Below are 20831 nucleotides of genomic sequence, written 5' to 3' on the forward strand. Positions count from 1 at the left end.
TCTTACTGTAGGCATCATGATTTGTCTGGACAATCGTCTAGCTCCTTCTGTGTAACCTTTGCATAATGTTCCTGGTTATGACCTGTGCATCTCATTCAGCCATCCTCCATTGGATGGACATGTATGTGGTTTCCAGATGCCTCCTAGTATTAACTATGCCTCTGCGAACATCCTCGTGCACCTGCGACATGTGGAGAATTATGTCCAGGTTGTGGACATAGGCGTATGTTGTACAGTTTAATGGACCCTGGCAGGTTGCCCTCCAAAATGGTGGTACCAACTCCCTCCCTCCAGCAGGGCGCAAGATCGCATTTCCCTGGGTCACTTCCAGCCCTCCTATTATCGACCTTGAGGATTTTGCCATGCTGGTGGGTGAAAATTAGTTTTTCATTGCTTAAGTTGCGTTTCTCTGATCACTGAGATTGAGCAGTTCTTAAGTTGACCAACCCTGATTCCTCTCCTGTTGTGGCTGTTGTCATTCAAGACAGCCTTTTGTTTTCCTCCCTCCCGCCACACTCCTGCCTTAATCCTACTTCCCTTCCACCTGCCCAATTCCTCCCCATCCCTCAATTTTCCTTCCTAAGTGCCGTGGGCTTCTAAATCTGTCTCAATCCCGTCTTTTTTTTTTTTAATTTTTTATTGTTATGTCAATCACCATACATTACATCATTAGTTTTTGATGTAGCGATCCACGATTCATTGTTGGTGCATAACACCCAGTGCTCCACGCAGAACGTGCCCTCTTTAATACCCATCACCAGGCTAACCCATCCCCCCCACCCCCCTGTCTCAATCCAGTCTTAATCCCATGGAGGTTTCAGGGGAGTTTCGAAGGCGTGGACAACGAGTTACAAGAGTGTGATGGGGACTATGGTGCTAATCCTCCATATCATTTATTGAGAACTTACTAGGTGCCAAGAACTTGCCCTAAGACTTTAACTGTGGCAACTCCTTTCATTCTCCTAACAAGCTGTGAGCTGGGTACGGTTATCAAACCCACTCACGAGAAGAGAAAATGGAGGCACAGAGAAGTTAAGTGAATTGCCCCAAAAGCTTCCTGCTGGTAAGTGGCCAAGCTGAGATTCAAAGCCAGGCCGTCAGCCTCTTGAGTGCTTTGATAGGGCTTAGGAAGCACCGAGAATGGGCATTTAACCAGGCCTGGGACAGTCAGGGATGGCTTCCCGGAGGAGTTGGCCCCTCAGTTGAGCCTGAAGGCAGAACAAGAAGAGACCACCGAGCAATGAAATAGGAAATGGGTGTCAGGGAAGAGGGAAGGGGCTGAGCAATGTTTGGAGGCTGGAGAGCAGGTTCACCCTGGCTGCAGCCGGGAACGTGTGCCATGGGGCAGGAAACCAGGTCCAAGTGGTGGGTCAGCGCCGGCTTGCGGTCATACCAGTTCGTACCTCACCCCAAGGCGAGGCCCGTCCTGCCCTTCCCCTGCCCTGTGGGCGCTGGCGGACAGGGTGCAGGGGAGCTCCACAGACGGCACTGGTGGGGACTCCGGAGTAGTCCCAGGCCACCCACCTCAGCTCCTAACACGCAGGTGCAGGGCGGGAGGGGGTGCCGCTGATTTACATCCTACAGGTTGGGGGGGAAAACCCAGGAAGTGCAGCTCAGGCACTAATCAAATCTCAGGCTAATAATAAACCTCCTGAGTAATGAGCGGCTTGGGCCGGAGCAGGCGAGGTGGCTGGAGCCCGTCGGCCCAGGGAGAGTGGCGTGAGTAGCCAGGTAGGCGGCCGGATTGGGGGGAAGTGGGGGTGAGGAGGGCTTGGCCAGGGGCACCCCGCATGGGTTCGGAGGGATTTGGTGGGTACAGCACCCACAGCAGACGGGCAAGCTCGGGTAGCCTGGGGGTCGGCCCATGCCTCTGCACGTGGAGAGCCCCAATTTTGGGGGCTTTGCGGGTCCGCACCTTGCATTCCAGGAAAGGAGCCGGGAGGTTGGCGGGTCAGCACATAGGCAGGAATTCCATCTGAGACACCCCCGAACCCAAGCTGGCCAGGGCACCTGAGCCAGGTTGGCCAGGACGTTTAAAAAGTATTTTATTTTGAAGCCAAAGTGGAGAGGAGAGTTTAAGGCACTTTCAGCATACATCCCGCAGCTTTGACAATTAGCCAATATGGCCCACCTTACATCCTCCGTGCCTGCCATGTTCCCCCACCAGCCCCACTGGAACATTTTAAAGCTAATAGCAGATAGCAAACATTGTATTGTTTGATTTGTGGATACCTCAGCATTGATCTCTAAAAGCCTCTTTAAAAACCAAAAACCGAAAAATTAACCATCATGCCCTGACCAACTCAAAAATGAATGACACCCCTCCCCCGCCCAGGGGCAGCCGGGTGGCTCAGTCGTTAAGCGTCTGCCTTCGGCTCAGGTCATGATCCCAAGCTCCTGGGACTGAGCCCCACACCGGGCTCCGCCTGCTTCTCCCTCTCCCCCTGCCTGCCGCTCTGCTCACTTATGATCCTTCTCTCCCTCTCTCTGTCAAACAAATAAATAAAATCTTAAAAAAAAAAAAAAGAAGAAGAAAAATGCCCCCCCCCCCCAGCCAGTATTACTAAATAGCCTGTCAGTGTTGAGATTTTCCAACTGTCTTATCAACGTCTTTTCCAGTTGATTTGTTCAAATCAGGATCTGACATGGCCCATGTTATGCCTTTGATTACATGTTTTAATCTAGAACAGTTCCCATCTGGTCTCCTTCCCCCCGCCCCCCTGCTATTTATTTATTGAAGAAGCTGGATAGCTTACCCTGTAGAATTTTTATCAGGGTTTTAAAGGTTCGTTCGAAGACACAAACCAGGAAGCATACGTTGCTGGAGCAGATGGGTCCAAGTCCGTCACTGTGCAGAGGGGACCCCAAGGCTGGATTTGAGGGGCTGTCAGGGCCTGGGGTGGCCCGGCCTGGGTTCACGCACGGCTGGCTACTGCTCTGTCTGGCTCACATCAGTCAGGGAGTATATCTTTTCTCTGATTCCTTTTTAAATCCAGTGACTATGTCCCCAGACATGTCCCCAGCTTAGGGCTCAAACGTATAAAATTTCTGAGAGACTCGGACCAGGCAAGGACCAGAGGCCACGTTGACTCTGGGTGAAACTGCCCGGGCCGCCAGGATCACCGGCTGGCGACCAGTCAGAAATGTGACGGGGCGCCGAGTGTGGCTGCCTGGTGCAGCCGAATCCGCCCTGGCCTGGAGTCAGGGGTTCTCACTCCAGGTGTTCACGGACTCACTGTGTGACCTTGGATGAGCCCTTCCCCTCTCCAGGCTCTGTTTCTTCAGCTGTACCATGAAGAAGGGTCTCTGCCCCACCAGATGTCCCTCGAAACTTCAAAAGGTCTTTGAACTTGCCAGAACCCCTCTTGAGGAGTCCCAAGCAAAGACTCGGAGGAGGGCTGCAGCTAAAAAAGCTTTGCCTTTCTTTAATCTGGCATTTTTCAAACTAATTTGACCACAGAGGTCTTTCTTGGTACGGCACCTCTTAAGCCAAGCACACGAGGAACCACAGGCAGAGGGCTCCAACCATCAGCCCTCCTGGTGCTCTCAGGTCTCAGGGTGCAGGAGGCTGGGGGCGTGAGCCTGGTCCACAAAACCAGGCGTGCAAGAGGAGTTCTTCCCGCCTTCCCTCTATGTCAACAGAACTTTCTCAAGCTTCTATTCTGCCTGGCCAGTGTCAGTCTTGGGGTTTTCCCAGTCCCTCTTTGGGGCTAGATGATGGTTCTGGGATTTTACGTAGGTCCAGATGGTGGTGGAGGAGTGGGGAGCAGGCACGGCACCCTCTGGTCAGTTGGGTGTCTGCCATCTGGCCAGCTAGGTCCCATGTCCCCAGCAGGTCCCACAGCTTGGTGGCCTCCAGACCATGAATATGTCTTGGGAGCTCTCTAGGGCTGCCCTGTCCAATCTAACCCACGGGCCACCCTGCCATCACTTCACAGGGGGCTGGGGTGGGTGGCAGCACCCTCTCTCTCCTCTCCCCAAGTGAGGGAAGGGTCAGAGTTCTCTTTAATTTTGTTTGATCCTTTTGTATTTTCAGTTTGTTTTTTGAGTAGATAGTGGTCACACTTTGGAAGCACAGAAAGTATAAAAAGGTATACAATATGAAGTCTTCCTTCCATCTCCGTCCTTCATCTATCCAGTCCCTGCTTCCCCTGGAAGAAACAGCTTTCCTGACATAGCATTTACATGTCATAAAGTTTACCCTGTTAAAGTGTACGAGCCAATGTTATTTAGTGTACTTGCAGAGTGGCGCAATCATCACTATAATCTAATTTTAGATCATTTTCATCACCCCACAATCTCCATTCTTCCCCACCCCAGGCCTTAGGTTACCAGTAATCTGCTTTCCGTATCTACAGATCTGCCTGTTTTTATTTTTATTTTTATTTTTTAAAGATTTTATTTATTTATTTGACAAAGAGAGACACAGAATGAGAGGGAACACAAGCAGGGGGAGTGGGAGAGGGCGAAGCAGGCTTCCTGCCGAGCAGGAAGCCTGATGCGGGGCTCAATCCCAGGACCCTGGGACCATGACCCGAGCCGAAGGCAGATGCTTAACGACTGAGCCACCCAGGCGTCCCTTGCCTGTTTTTTTTTTTTTTTTAAGATTTATTTATTTATTTGAGGGAGGAGGGGCAGAGGAAGAGGGAGAGTGAGAATCTCAAGCAGACTCCCCACTAAGCACGGAGTCAGATGCAGGGCTTGATCCCATGACCCTGAGACCACCGCCTGAGCCGAAATCAAAAGTCGGCCGCTTGACCAACTGAGCCACCCAGGAGCCCCTAGTTGCCTGTTTTGAACAATTTTATAAAAATTGAATATGGTGTTTAGCAAACTGCCTTCTTCCTCTTAGCATGATGTTTTTAAGGTTCATTCATGTTGTAGAATGTATCAACACTTTGTTCCCTTTTATGGCCCAATAATATTCCATTTAATGGATATACCACATTTTATTTACCCATTCATTGGCTGATGGACATTTGGGTTGTTTCTACTTTTTGACTATTATGAATAATGCTGCCATGAACATCCGTGTTCAAGTATTTGGGTGGACATGTTTTCATTTCTCTTGGGAGTGGAATTGCTGGATCTTGTGGTAATTCTATGCTTAACATTTTGAGGAACCACCAAACTGTTTTGCACAGTAGCTGTACCATTTGATAATCTTGCTTCATGTATGAGGGTTCCAATTTCTCCACATCCTCATGAACACTTGTCATTATCCCTTTTTTCATTATAGCCATTTTAGTAGGTATGTCAGTGTGGTTTTGATTTGCATTTCCCTAATGACAAAAGATGTTGAGCATCTTTTCCTGTGCTTATTAGCCATTCACATATCTTTTTGGAGAAATGTCTAACTCCTTAACCTATTTTTAAGTTGGGTTGTTTTTCATTATTCAGTTATAAGCATTCTTTATATATTCTGATCCCTTAACATATATATGGCTTGCAAATATTTCCTCCCAGTCTGTGGATTGTCCTTTTATTTTCTTGGTAGTATTCTGTGAAACACAAATGTGTTTAATTTTGATGAAGTCCAATCTCTCAATCTTCTCGTTAGTCATTTATGCATTTGGTGTCATTGCCTAACCCCAAGTCGTGAAGAGTCACTCTTGTTTTCTTCTAAATTTGTCATTTTAGCTCTTTCATTTAGATCTATGATCACTGTGAGTTAATTTTTTATTTGCGTATGGTGTGAGGTAGGAGTCCAAATTTTTTTTTTTTTTTTTTTTTTTTACACATGGCTATCCTGTTGTCTCAGCACTATTTGTTGAAGAGACTCTCCTTTCTCCCGTTGAGTTGTCTTGGTACCCTTATGGAATATCAATTGACCATAAAGGTTAGACTTTATTTGTGGACCCTCATTTCTATTCCATTGGTCTATGGTTATCTTTATGCTAGTACCACACTATCTTATTTATTATTGCTTTGTAGTAAGTTTTGAAGTTGAAAAGTGTGCATCTTCCAACTATGTTTTTCTTTTTTGAGATTGTTCCGGCCCTTCTGGGTCTCTTGCATTTCCATATGACTTTAGGATCAGCTTGTCAAATTCTGCAGAAAAGCCAGCTGGGATTTTTTTCATTAGGATTGCATTAAATCCGTAGAAGAATTTGGGGAATATTGCCATCTTAACAATATTAAGTCTTTCAATCCATGAACATGGGATGTCTCTCCATTTATTTAGGTCTTTTTAAGACTTCTGTCAACAATGTTTTGTAGTTTTCCATGTGCATGTTTTGCACTCTTTTGTTAAATTTATTCCTAAGATTTTTACTTAAAACACCATTTTTTTGTTTCTTAAGTTTCTTTATAGTGTTTCTTTGTGTATTTGCCAACACTTATCGATTTGAACTTTCCCCCTTTTTGCAAAAAGGAAGAAAGGTTGGAAGGAAGGAAAGAAGGGAGGGAGGGAGGGAGGGAGGGAAGGGAGGGAAGGAGGAAGGGAGGGACCCTATGAGCTATGCTGTTATGTACCCTGTTTATTTTTATTTTTGTTTTCCACATAATATATCTTGGAGTTCTTTCCATAGCAATATATAAACAGCTTCCTAATTCTTTTTTTAGAGATGCACAATAGTCCTGTATATAAGCATGCTGTAATTTACTCATTCAGTCCTCTACTGATGGGCATTTGGGTTTTTCCAATCTTTGCTGATACAAACATTGCTACAATGAATTTATTATTTCACACTCTGGGATAAACCCCTGAGTTTAATCACTATATGACTGGTATACGCATCAGTAATTTTGAAAGATGTGGCCAAATTACCCTCCACGGGGGTTATCCTTATCCCCCTGCCTTCCATAGTGAATAAGAGTGCCAGTTTCCTCATGACTTAGCCAAATCCAGATGCTTCTGGATTTAGAGGGAAGTCTATTAGAGGGAAGATAGTATCAGCATAGTTTGGATTCACCTATCACTTAGGAATGAGACCAGACATGTTTATGATGTTTTTCCCTTCTGTGAACTGTCTGTTCACCGTGTTTGCCCAATTTTCCATTGGGTAGCTGGCCTTTCCTCTTCTGCTTATAGATTTGAACTGCAATGATTTGTTCCCATTTTTCATTTGCCTTTAGAGTTTTCTAAAGATATTTTTGGCCATGTTTGGGTTTTTTTGTTGTTGTTGTTGTTGTTGTTTGTTTTGTCTCCTTGTTCTGTGTAGTCTATTTTATCAGTCTTTTTTTTTTTTACAGATTTTGGATATGGGGTCATAGTTAGAAAGGCCTTTCATACTCCAAGGTTACAAAGAAATATTAGATCATTTTTTTCTCCAGAACTTTTTGTAATTTTATTCTTTTTCACACTTAAATCTTTGGCTGGGCATCTGTTTTTTTCTTGTTGTTGTTTTGGTTTTTTGCTTTGTTTTGTTTTGTTTTGATATAGGGGAAATTATTTTCTGTGCTGGTTTCTGGCCCGGTTACTTTGTCTCTGCCAAGAATCCTCTCCCCTAAGTTTTAAAATCAAAAGCCTAGATTTCTGCTTTCCCCTGTCTCCACACCAGGACATCTCTGTCCTGAGTCTTACTTGAATGGAGGAAATGCAGGCAGGAGAGAGGACAGAGTAAAACCTAAATATTGTCCCAGTCCAGCTACCTGTAACACAGTGCAAAAATGGAGACTGCTTTTCATTCCACAAGTCTTTACTGAGGACAATGACGTCCAAGGTCATTTATAAGCATTTATCAAGGACCTACTATGTCCTGGTGTTATGGGAAGCACCGGATTCAGAGAGGAATGAGACAGTGTAAGGAGGCAGAATGGCTACACCCTCAAATGTAAATTACAAAACAAGAACTATCACCAGGTGGACATGCTCAGGCCACATGGTCATCCAGGAAGACACATGTGAGACAGCTCAGAGGAGAAGCAAGGAGACAAGGCAGCTATGGGGACAAGTGTTTTTAGAAAATTATTTTGCTTAAGCCTTCAGTTGAGATTGTGGGAGCAGTTCCCAGGCCTGGAGGACTAATTAGATGATACTATCGTAATTATTAATAATAATGTTCTATCATTATAAATGATTCTATGGTTTTATATTACCATAAAATGATTATAATTGTGACTATAATTAATCCATTATATTTTATACCACTTATATCAGACAAGTAACTACCACTTGGCAGCTGCGTCTCAGGCATGTCACGTACACGTCCTTGAGAGAAGGGTACCTTCCATTTTGCAAATAAGGTGCCCTTTTGCAAGGTGATTCAGTGGGGACCCAGAGCTGTGCTTTCCCCACCACACGCACTTTAGTTCTCTCACACTTGTTCTGCCACTGAAGTGTGGCAGATCAATTTTCAAAAAGAGCTAACAGGAGGCAAAAATTATAATGGGTAGAAATGGTCACCCCCTTCTTATAAACCAAAACTGAGAAGGTGACTTGACTAGGATTCCCAGGACCTAGTTTAGTTCTGACTTAGATCCTGCGTGGGGATGGTGGGCTCACCACCCTGAGAATCTCTGAAAGGTAGTGTGGGGTGGGGGCTGGCAGGGGTCAGCCTCTGACTTGTGTTCAGTATTTCAGAAGAGCCTGGTAGGAAATCACACACAGTTAACTGAAATGAAAAACCACCTTCTCATTTCCTTCTTTGTCTCCTCCCCTCCCCTTGTCCTTTTACTTCTCCCACCACCCACCCCAACCCCTCTACCTCCTCTTCCTCCTTCTTTATGTGAATAAAAGCAAGGTCGTAGGTGGTCATTGCCAGTTTTCCTGTGGGTGCCCCAGGTGTCCGGCTCTGACCTCCTCCAGGGCACACACCCCGTCTCTTCACGTTGGAATCGCCTCCTGACCCCACCCCACCAGTGACAGCTTAGCTCAAAGCGCCCCCCCCCGCCCAGTTCATGCTGTGTTTACTCAAAGATTGGACGAGAAATTCCTCCTGTCTTGAAGCCTTTATTGTCCTTTCTTTTCAAGTCACACTGACAGATTTTCTTGGCAGAATTGTAAAGAGTAAAAAGGAGGAGCTGAGATCTACACCCATCCTGCTCCTTTCTCATGAGGACGGGACCCTCTCCCCACCATGGAGAGAGATACGGAGTTGTCTTAGGCCCTTGGGGCAGGAATTGGCCCTTTTAGTCTTCCCTTGACCCAGGTCCAGGCCTTGGCGGGTACAGTACTCAATATTGCAAGGAATGGCAGTATTAAGGAGGGCAATAGCTCAGAGGGTTAACCTTTTACTAATAGCGTAGTACCATGCCAGGCAAAGCACTTGCGATGAATGTAATACTCACAATGGCTTATGAAGTAAGCAATAACACCCTTATTTTACAGATGAGGATACTGGGTTTCCAGGAGGTGAAGTTCTGCCCAAGGTCACACAGCTAGGAAAATGCTGGGCCTAGGACATACAGGCAGTGGTTCCCAGCCATTGCTACCTCATAGCTTCACTGGGCTCACTCTTGAATAGTCTCAGAATATAATGGGCATACACAGCTAGTTCTTGACTTTTCAATTTTATACATTATGGATTAACTTCCTACTTTCTAAGATAAGAACTCAACTCTTACATCACCCTCTGTGTACACACAACCTCTCCCTCCACCCAATCTCCCAGAGCGCTGTGTTTAGTTAGTGGAGACTGTGAGCAAGTCTGGTACAGACGGTGGGGCTGACCCCATGGTGGATAAGGCAGGACCAGCAGTGTACTCAGACAGCCTGGCACATTTGCCCACTCTGATGCCCTCAGGGTTTCCAGAGAATCCATCAACAATGGCAATTCTTTTGGATCCCTTTAGCCAACCCAGGTGTTCAAGGATAGACTGCCCTCTTGGCTGCCAGCTAATCAGTTTGCCCCCAAATGTAAAACCCTCTACAGTTTTGTTCTTCCTTTTCTTCGTCCTCTCTTACAAGTTCTGGTATTGCCTTCGTTCATTGACAGTGGTCTGATGGCTGTCTCCACTCACACAAATGAGTAAACTATTTTATAGCAGACATAATTCAAAGTCTCCAAGTTATTCATTGACAGTTGCTCACACATTTATGATGATGTGGATTTTGTTCACAGCTGAGCCATACATGTACTATGATTTCCCTGGGCTTGATAGTGCCTCAGTTTTCTCTGCACGTATCAGTAATTTATCCTCAGCTCTGTGACAAACTCAGCCTGTCAGTTTGCCAAACATACTCACTTGTCTATTGTTTCAATGTTTTCATTGGAGACCTTCCTTTCCTCTTTTCTCTTATTTTAGCCTGGATAGGATTCCCTCTAGGCCTACAGGCAGCTGTCCCCAGAGACCCGCTTCACCAACATTCTGAGAATTTCTACCTTCACCTCTTAGCTGAGATGGATCCTGTGTTTCTCCCCCACTCCCCACTGGCTTGTTTACTCCTTGCCTTTGACGGAGCATATCTCCCAGTTACTTACCAAGAAATGGTGCATGATGGAAGATAAAAGTTTTGAGACTTTGTATGTCTCATAACATCTTTATTTGACCCCACACTTAATTAATAACATGTGGTGTTTTAGACTGAAAACATTTCTATCATAAATTTGGGGCATTATGCCACTATCTTATTCCTTCTGGTTTGTAAAATATACAGAATAAAGTTAACCATTTTAGTCATTTTTAAGTGTACAATTCAGTGGCATTAAGTACATGCACAGTGTTTTGCAACCATCACCACTATCTATACCCAAAACTTTCATCCTCCCAGTTTCCCCTTCCCCTAGTGCCTGGTAACCTCTAGTCTGCTTTCTGCCTCTATGAACTTGCCTATTCTGGGTATCTCATGCAAGTGGAATCATACAATGTTTGTCCTTTTGTGGCTGGCTTATTTCACTTAGAATAGGGTCTAGAAAGTTATTCCATGTTGCTGCACGTGTCAGTAATTCACCCATTTTATTTTATTTTTTTTAAAGATTTTATTTATTCATGAGAGAGAGAGAGGCAGAGGCAGAGGGAGAAGCAGGCTCCCCGCCCAGCAGGGAGCCCGATGCAGGACTCGATCCCAGGACCCTGGGATCATGACCTGAGCCGAAGGCAGACGCTTAACTGACTGAGCCAACCAGGCGTCCCAGTAATTCACTCATTTTAATAACTGGATAATATTCTAGTATAGATAGCACTTTTTACTTATCCTTTCGTCTAGTGATGAACAATTGGGTTTTCCACCTTTTGGCTATTGTGAATAATGCTGCTGTGAACGTTGGTGTACAAGGATCTGTTTGAATCTCTGCTTTCAGTTCCTTTGGATATATTCCTAGGAGTGGAATTCCTGCACCAAATGGTAGCTCTGTATTTAACTTTTTGAGGAACTGCCAAATTGTTTTCTATAGTGGTCGCAGCCTTTTGCATTCCTATAATCAATACATGAGAGCTCCAATTTCTTCACGTTCTTGCCAACACTTGTTATTTTTCCCTTTTTTGAAAATAGCCATTCTAATGAGCATGAGGTGGTATCTCATTGTAGTTTTGATTTGAATTTCTCTAATGACTAATGATGGTGACTGTTTTTATATGCTTATAGGCCATTTAGATGTCTTCTTTGGGGGAAATGTCAATTCAAGTCTTTTGTCCAGTTTTGACTTGATTGGTTTCATTTTTGGTTCTTAAGTCTTAGTACTTCTTTATATCTTCTGCATATTAATTTGTTATCAGAAATATTTGCTCCCATTCTGTGAGCTCCCCTTTTTCACTCTTTTGATGCACAGAAGTTTTAAATTTTGATGAAATCCAATTTATTTAGGTGTTGTATCAAAAGTGTCATTGCCAGATTCAACGCATGAAGACTTCCCATGTTTTCTTCTAAAAGTTTTATAGTTGTAGCCTTAAGTGTAAGTTTTGATGCATTTTAAGTTAATTTTTGTATATATTGTAAGGTAAGGGTTCAACTTCATTCTTTCACATGTGGCTATCCAGTTTTCTCAGCACCATTTATTGAAGATTGTCCTTTCCCCATGGAAATATTTTGGACCCCTGTTGAAAATCAATTGACTATTTATGTGCGAATTTATTTCTGGTCCATTTCTGGACCATTCCACTGGTCTGTGTGTCTCTCTTTATTCCGGTATTACCCTACTTAACTGTTTACTTTAGCTTTGGCTTTGCAATAAGTTTTGAAATCAGGAAGTGTTGGTCCTCCAACTGTTCTTATTCTTCAAAGTTGTTTTGGCTTATTCAGGGTCCCTTGCAATTCCATATGAAGTTCTAGGATGAATTTTTGTATTTGTGTAAAAAAGTTATTGGGATTTTGTCAGGATTACATTGAATCTGTAGATCACTTGGGGTAGTGTTGCCATCTTAAGTCTTCCAGTCCATGAACATACGATGTCCTTTATTTAGGTCTTTAATTTCAACAATGTTTTGTAGTTTTTCAGTGTATACTTTTTGCCATCTTGGTTAAGTTTATTCCTAAGCATTTTATTCTTTTTTTATGCCTTTGTAGATGGAATTGTTTTCTTAATTTCCTTTTAGAATTGTTTGTTGCAAATACATATACTTGTGTTTCGATTTTGTATCCTACAACTTAACATTAGTTCCAACGTGTGTGTGTGTGTGTGTGTGTGTGTGTGTAACTTTTAGGGACTTTACATATAAGATCATGTCATCTGTGAACAGAGATAATTTTACTTCCTTCTTTCCAATTTGCATGTCTTATTTCTTTTCCTTGTCTGATTGCTCTAGCTAGAACTTTCAGTACTATGTTCAATTGATGCAGTAAAAGTGGGCATTCTTGTCTTGTTGCTGATCTTAGGAAAGAAGCTTTCAGTCTTTCACTATTGAGTGGGTCAGCCGTGAGTTTTTCGTATATGGTTTTTATCATATTGAGGGAATTTTCTTCTATTATTACTTTACTGTTTTCTTTTTTTAATCATGGAAAGGTGTTGAATTTTGTCAAATCCTTTTTCAGCACCAATTGCAATGAATGTATAGTTTTTCTTTTCACTCTTTTAATATGGTATATTACACTGATTGATTTTTGTGTAATGAATCATAGTTGCATTCCAGGAAACGAAAATCCCACTTTTTTTGTGGTGTAGAACCCTTTTAATAAAGCTGTTGGAATTTATTTGCTAATATCTTGTTGAGAATTTTTACATCTATATTCATAAGGCATATTGGTCTGTAATTTTCTTTTCCTTTTTTTTTTTAAAGATTTTATTTATTTATTTGAGAGAGAGAGAATGAGAGATAGAGAGCATGAGAGGGAAGAGGGTCAGAGGGGGAAGCAGACTCCCTGCTGAGCAGGGAGCCCCATGCGGGACTCGATCCTGGGACCCCAGGATCATGACCTGAGCTGAAGGCAGTTGCTTAACCAACTGAGCCACCCAGGCGCCCTGTAATTTTCTTTTCTTATGTTGTCTTCATTAGGCTTTGGTATCAGTGTAATGCTGACCTCACAGAAAGAGTTAGGAGGTATTCCCTCCTCTTGAATTTTTTAGAAGAGTCTGAGAAGTATTAGTGTTAATTCTTCTTTAAATGTTTGGTTGAACTCACCAGTGACACCATCTGGTCATGGGCTTTTCACTGAGAGGTTTCTGGTTACTGATTCAGTCTCTTCACTTGTTATATATAGACCTGTTCAGATATTCCTTCTTCATGTGTCAGTTTTTGTAGATTGTACATTTCTAGGAATTTGTCTATTTATCTAGGTTACCCAATTTGTTTGATGTATAATTGTTCATAGTATTCTCATAATCTGTAAAATCTGTAGTAATGTCCCTACTTTCATTTTTTTAAATCTCTTTTTTTTCCATTTTATTTTATTTTCATCATGATAAGTGTACCCTTTAATCCCCATCACCTATTTCACCCATTCCCCCACCCACCTCCCCTCTGGTGACCATCAGTTTGTTTTCCATAGTTAAGTCTGTTTCTTGGTTTACCTCTCTCTCTATTTTCCCCCTTTGCTCATTTGTTTTGTTTCTTAAATTCCATATATGAGTGAAATCATGAGGTATTTGTCTTTCTTTGACTTATTTCTCTTAGCATAATACTCTCTAGCTCCATCCATGTCTTTGCAAATGGCAAGATTTCCTTCTTTTTTATGGCTGAGTCATATTGCATTGTAGATATATACCAAATATCTATTTGTCTATCCTTGGACACTTGGGCTGCTTCCATAGTTTGGCTATTGTAAATAATGCTGCAACAAACATAGGGGTGCATGTATCCCTTTGCATTAGTGTTTTTGTGTGTGTATATCATCTATATCTATATCTATATCTATATCTATATCTATATCTATATCTATATCTATATATATTTGTAAATACCCAGTAGGGCAATTCTTGGATCATAAGGTAGTTCTATTTTTAATTTTTTTTAAGATTTTATTTATTTATTTATTTGACAGAGAGAGACACAAGGAGAGAGGGAACACAGCAGGGGGAGTGGGAGGAGAAGCAGGTTTCCCGCTGAGCAGGGAGCCCGATGATGTGGGGCTTGATCCCAGGACCCCGGGATCATGACTTAAGCCGGAGGCAGAGGCTTAACGTCACCCACGAGCCCCTATTTTTAATTTTTTAAGGAAACTCCATATTGTTTTCCACAGTGGCTGCACCAATTTTCCTTCCCATCAATAATGCAAGAGGGTTCCTTTTTCTCCACATCCTCACCTACAGTTGCTGTTTCTTGTATTTTTTATTTTATCCATTCTGACAGGTGTAAGGTGATATTTCGTTGTAGTTTTGATTTGCATTTCCCTGATGATGGGTGATGTTGAACATCTTTTCATGTCCCACTTTCATTTCTGACTTTAGTAATTTGAGTCTTCTGTTTTTCTTAGTCAATCTGGCTAAAGGTCTGTCAATTTTGTTAATCTATTCAAAGAACCAACTTTTGGTTTTGTTGATTCTCTCTAGTACAGTTTTTCTGTTCCCTGTTTTATTGATCTCCACTCTAATCGTTATTATTTCTTTCCCTCCACCATCTTTGGGTTTAGTTCACTCTTCTTTTTTCCAGTTCTTCATGGTGTACGGTTAGGTTATGATTTGAGAATTTCTTCTTTTTTAGTGTATGCATTTACAGCTGTAAATTTCCCCTTTAGCATTACTTTTGCTGTATCCCATACCTTTTGGTAAGTTGTGTTTTCATTTTCATTTATCTCAATATTTTTCTAATTTTCCTTGTGATTTCTGCTTTGATACAGCAGTTGTTTAAGAGTATGTTGTTCAATTTCCACATATCTGTGAATTTTCCAGTTTTCCTTCTGTTATTGATTGTTAGTTTCATTCCATTTTGATCAGAAAAGATACTTTGAATGGTTTCAGATTTTTAAAACCTGTTAAAATTTGTTCTGTGACCTAATATATGGTCTGTTTTTTTGTTTTGTTTTGTTTAGGGAAAGTGAGGGGGGAAGAGGCAGAGGGGCAGAGGGAGAGAGAGAACCTTAAGCAGGCTGCACACCCAGTGTGGAGCCCGACGTGGGGCTTGATCTCACCACCCCAAGATCATGACCTGAACCAAAATCAAGAGTTGGACATTTAACCAACTGAGCCACCCAGGTGCCCCTATGATCTAATATATGGTCTATCAGAGAGAGTATTCCAGGTACACTTGAGAAGAAAGTGTATTCTGCTGTTGTTGAGTGTAACACCCTGTGTTATGTCCATTACACGTCATTGGTTTATAGTGTTGTTATTTGTAATTGGTTTGTAGTGTTGTTCAAGTCCTCTATTTCATTATTAATCTTTTGCGTGGTTCTTCTATCCATTACTGAAAGTATCCAAATATTTTTGTAGGACTATCTTTTTCTCCCTTCAATTCTGTCAATTTTTGTTTCATATATTGTTATTAGGTGTATGTATGTTTATAAATTTCTTGCTGTATCAAACTTTTTATTGATATATTTTGTCCTTCTTTGTTTCTTCTAACCTCTTTTGCTTAAAAGACTATTTTGTGTGACAATAATATAAACACTTCAGCTCTCTTTTGGCTATTATGTGCATGGAATATATTTATTCATTGTTTTACTTACAATCTCTTTGTGTCCTTTTTATTTAAAGGAAGTCTCTTGTAGACAGCATATAGATGGATACTGTTTTCTTTTTTAATACAATCTGCCAATTTCTGCCTTTTTCTAAATTTTTTTTTAGAGATTTTATTTATTTATTTGACAGAGAGAGACAGTGAGAGCAGGAACACAAGCAGGGGGAGTGGGAGAGGGAGAAGCAGGCTTCCCGCCGAGCAGGGAGCCCGATGTGGGACTCAATCCCAGGACCCTGGGATCACGACCTGAGCCGAAGGCAGACGCTTAACGACTGAGCCACCCAGGTGCCCCAATTTCTGCCTTTTAATAGGGGAATTTAGTCCATTTACTTTGATGAGATTACTGATAAAAAAGGATTTATTTCTGTCATTTATCTGTTTTCTGTATGGCTTATATGTTCTTTGTTCCTCAATTCCTCCATTACTACCCTCTTATGTATCTAGTTGTTTACTTGTGTGTCACATTTTATTTGCTTTTTCTTTCTTTTTTGTATTTTTTAAAGTTTTTTTTTAGTGGTTATCTTGGGGATTACAATTAACATCTTAAACCTATAACAACCTAATTTGAAGACTAACTTAGGTTCAATAATATACAAACATTCTCTTCCTATATCTCTGTCCCTTCCCATTTACATTGTTATTGTCACAGATAACCTCTCTACACATTTTATGCCCATTAACATAGGTTCATAGTCATAGTCATTGTTTCATGCATTGGTTCATTAAGTCATATAGAAAAAAAAGGAGTCACAAGTCACACAAAAAGTACAGTAAAACTGGTTTTTATATTTACCTATGTAGTTACCTTTACCAATGTCCCTTATCTGTTATTATGACTGTGTTTATGTCTAGGGTACTTTCATTTCAGCAAAAGGACTCCCTTTAGCATACCTTGTAGGGCAGGTCTAATGAACTGGGAATGAATTCCCTTGGCTTCTGTTTATCTGGAAATGTCTTAATTTCCCCTTCATTCTTGAAGGATAGCTTTGCTGGCTATATAATTCTTGGTTGGCAAATTTTTCCTTTCAGGACTTTACATGTATCATCCTACTGACTCCTGGCCTCCATGGTTTCTGAAGAAAAATTAGCTGTTAATTTTATTGAAGATCACCTGTATGTGACAAGTTGTTCCACTGTTGCAGGTTTTACAATTTTCTCTTTGTCTTTGGGTTTCCACATTTCCACAATGTGTCTCAGTGTGGGCTCTTTGGATTTATCTTATTGAGAGTTCATTGAGATTTTTGAACGTCTGTATTCATGTCTCTCCTAAGATTTGAGAAATTTTTAGCCATTATTTCTTCAAATATGGTTTATGTCCCTTTCTCCCTCTCTCCTTCTAGAACTCCTATAAATTTATGATGGCATGTTTGATGAGGCCCCCAAGTCCCTCAGATTCTGTTCACTTGCCCTCATTTTTAAAAATTTCTGCTTCTCAGACTAAATAATTTAATTGTTTTATCTTCAGGTTCACTGATCCTTTCTTCTGCCTTCTCCAAATCTGTTGTTGAACCCCTTTAGTGAGTTTTTTTTTTTCATTTCAGTTATTGGACTTTTCAATCCCATAATTTCTGTTTGTTTCTATTGTTTAATAGATTTTTTTAGAGCAGTTTTGTGTTCACAGAAAAATTGAGTAGAAAGTACAGAGAGTTCCCATATGCCTCATACTCCCAAACATGCACAGCCTCCTATACTACCAGCATCCTGCAAAAAAGTGGTACATTTGTTACAATTGATGAATCTACATTAATACATCATTATCACCCAAAGTCCATAAGCTTACACTAATATTTACTTTTGGTGTTATACATTCTATGGGATTTCACAAATATGTATAAGGACATGTATCTACCATGATAGTATCAAACAGAATAGTTTCAGTGCCCTATAAAATCCTCTGCGTCCCACCTTTATCTCTCCCTCCCCAGGCCCCTGACAACCACGCATCTTTCTACTGTTTCTATAGTCCTGTCTTTTCTAGAATGTCATATAGCTGGATTCACACAGTAGACTTTTCAGTTTGGCTTCTTTCAGTTACTAATATGCATTTAAGATTCCTCCATGTGTTTTCATGGCTAATAACTCATTTCTTTTTAGTGTTGAATAAATTCCATTGTTTAGATGTACCATAGTTTATTTATCCATGTACCTACTGAAGGAAACCTTGTTTGCTTCCAAGTTTTGGTTCCTTCTTTAACCACTTCTATCTCTTTATTCATATTCTCATACATCATTCATGCATTGTTTGACTTCCCTCAGGTCTTTGTCCATGGTTTTCTTTAACATTCATTTAACATATTTAAGACAGTTGATTTAGCATCTTCGACTAATATTTCCAATGTCTAGACTTCTTCATGGATAATTTCTGTCAAATTCTTTTTTTTCTGTGAATGTGCCATATTTTCCTATTTCTTTGTATGTTTTGTAAGTTTTTTTGAGAACTGGACATTTTGAGTATTATGTTGTGGTAATTCTAGTTCTCTCATTCCTCAGGGACTGCTGTATCTTGCTTGTTGATGGCTGGAGTCCATGTGTGGCTTTTTCAAACTATTTTCGAAAGTTTGTATTTATTGCGTGTCACTGAAGTTTCTGTTCCTTTATCTCTGCAGTCAGCCAGTGACCTGACAAAGATTTCCTTAAAAGTCTGGTTCCCAAGAGTGGTGGAGAGTACTGTCTCTTTAAATCTTCCTGAAATGCTTGGGGCGCCTGGGTGGCTCAGTCAGTTAAGTGTCTGCCTTGGGCTCAGGTCATGATCTCAGGGTCTTGGGATCGAGCCCTACATCAGGCTCCCTGTTCAGTGGGGAGTCTGCTTCTCCCTCTCCCTCTGCTCCCCCACACCTGCTCATGCTCTCCCTCTTTCTCTCTCTCTCTCTCAAATAAATAAAGAAATAATCTTTAAAAAAATAAATAAATCCTCATGGAAGCCACTTCAGCTGATGGGGGTTGAAACAATAGCCACCAAATTGTGTGCTAGCCTCTCACTGATCAAAAACAGCAAACAGCAGTCAGAGCCTACAATCCCAATATTTGGAAGACAAGGTCCTTACTGCCCATCTAGGTTCCAGCAAGTTACACCAGCAATATGAGCAGCTGCTCCCACTGCTGCATAGGTGGGGCTGGAGACAGGAATGGTAGCCACCAGCATGAAATGGGTCGAAATGCACCAAAATTCCAAAAACTTACCAGTCTCTTCATCTAGCTTTTTCCTGGGTAAGTCTGGGGTTTCAAAACAGTGCCTTCAGATGGTTGCTGCCATCAACAACTGTTAGGTGAAAAGGCAGATTCCTGGAGTTTCTACTCTACCATCTTCCCAGACATTGTTCTCACATCCCAGTTTTGATTTGAGATGTCCACTGGCTTCCCAAAAGAACTCTGTGGGTGACCTGCTTGTTCTCAAGAAGGTTTTAGAATCTGCTCTTAATCTCTGGTCCTCCTAAACTGTATGATGGTGGGTCATGGCTGCTGAGAATTTATTGTGCCAGATGCCGGACTGGCTCTTTGAATCTGGAAGCTATATATCCTAGAAATCTGTTTTCTCTGGAGCTCCCATTAGTCAACCTTTGGACCTCCCGAAATAATTCCATAATTTTCATATCTTTTTTCTCCTTATTTTCTGGGACATTTCTTCAACTACATCTTGCAACCCTCCTACCAATGTTTTTATTCTGGCTATTATATTTTTAATTTCTAATAATTCTTATGTATTATATGCATATTCTTTTTAAAAGACAGGGCACCATTCCTTTTCATAAATGTAAAAATTCTCCAATCCTTCTGAGGATATCAATTGTTGTTGGTGTCACCTTTTAGTTTTCTTCTCTTCTCTGCATTGTCTCTCTTGGCTCCCAGCATGTTCTTTCTGCTTGCTTTGTTTGAATTCTCTTTCATGTGGGGGGGGGTGCTCCAATATCAGGTGACCCGTGGTTCTTGGTTCACAACTTAGACTGAGGCAGAAACAGCTGATTGGAAGTTCTGAGTAAACAAATAGGGTTGTTAATGTAGAAGCTTGGCTCTCAGATGGTCAGCAAACTTGGTCATTTTCTTGAGAGAATCTCCCAGTCAGTGTCTTTAGGTCATTTCCTTTGGATCAGTTTTCCCAGATTCTGCTGATTTCCTGCCAGCTGCAGGATGGGGAAGGACACATTTTTTAAAACCTGGCCACAGCACTCCCTAGGTTGTGTTTTGGAGAGAGTGGACTTTATAGCTACCCTCAACTATGCCTGAGAAGGCCCCTAATCTTTTGCTTGGGTTGTCAAGAGGCCGTTACCTGCCTGGGGATGGGCTTTGGCCGGGGTCAAGCCCTCTTTCATCGTTTTGCCTTCCCATCCCCCACTGTCAGAGATACTTGGTGCATCCAATTCCGGAGACTTCCTAGGGTTCTGTGGCTCAAATCAGCTTCCTTCTCCCTGTGGGCATCGAAAGAGAGAGAGATCTTTAACTGAAATCAGTCCCAGTTCACATGCCTTCCATATCCCAAAATGTTGCTCACATCTGTCCCCTGCGGCAGTAACTTTTTTCCATTCTCTTTCTCTTTGAGGACAAATATCTTTTTCTTGTCCTTTTAGTAGGGTTTCAAGAGGGAAGGAAGATAAGCCCATGTGTTTAAGCTGCCGCATTAAACCAGAAGCCACTGGTCTTTTCTCAGCTTACTTTCATCAAAGAGTAAACAAATGGCCTTGAAAAATGCTTAAAAGGAGATGTTTTTGGTGAAGCTAATATCATGAAATCAGGCAGAAAACTGTAGAAAAGGTGATGCATTCATATAATGGAAGACTCAGCGATACAAAACAAATGACTGATAGAGCTTCGACAGAGATGTGTCTCAGATATCTCATGGAGCCGACAAAACCAGACACGAAAGTTCAAGAATGGGCAATATTAACAAGCTACAGTGATAAAAATCA

The 20831-nt window shown here is 41.6% G+C and overlaps 1 protein-coding gene across 1 annotated transcript in view; it reads left to right on the top strand.

Moving 5' to 3' along the window:
* Positions 1–1606: 1606 nt before the first annotated feature.
* The window catches only part of TNFRSF13B (TNF receptor superfamily member 13B), a 47915-nt gene continuing 28690 nt past the window's right edge, over positions 1607–20831 (top strand). The window contains exon 1 of the mRNA XM_025864402.2: positions 1607–1731. The gene's annotated coding sequence lies outside the window, so the exon portion shown is untranslated. The remainder of the gene's footprint in view (positions 1732–20831) is intronic.

The sequence above is a fragment of the Callorhinus ursinus genome, unplaced genomic scaffold (genome assembly GCF_003265705.2).
Source record: "Callorhinus ursinus isolate GAN/ISIS: 27379988/994484 unplaced genomic scaffold, GSC_fseal_2.0 scaffold43, whole genome shotgun sequence".
NCBI classification, from domain to species: domain Eukaryota; kingdom Metazoa; phylum Chordata; class Mammalia; order Carnivora; family Otariidae; genus Callorhinus; species Callorhinus ursinus.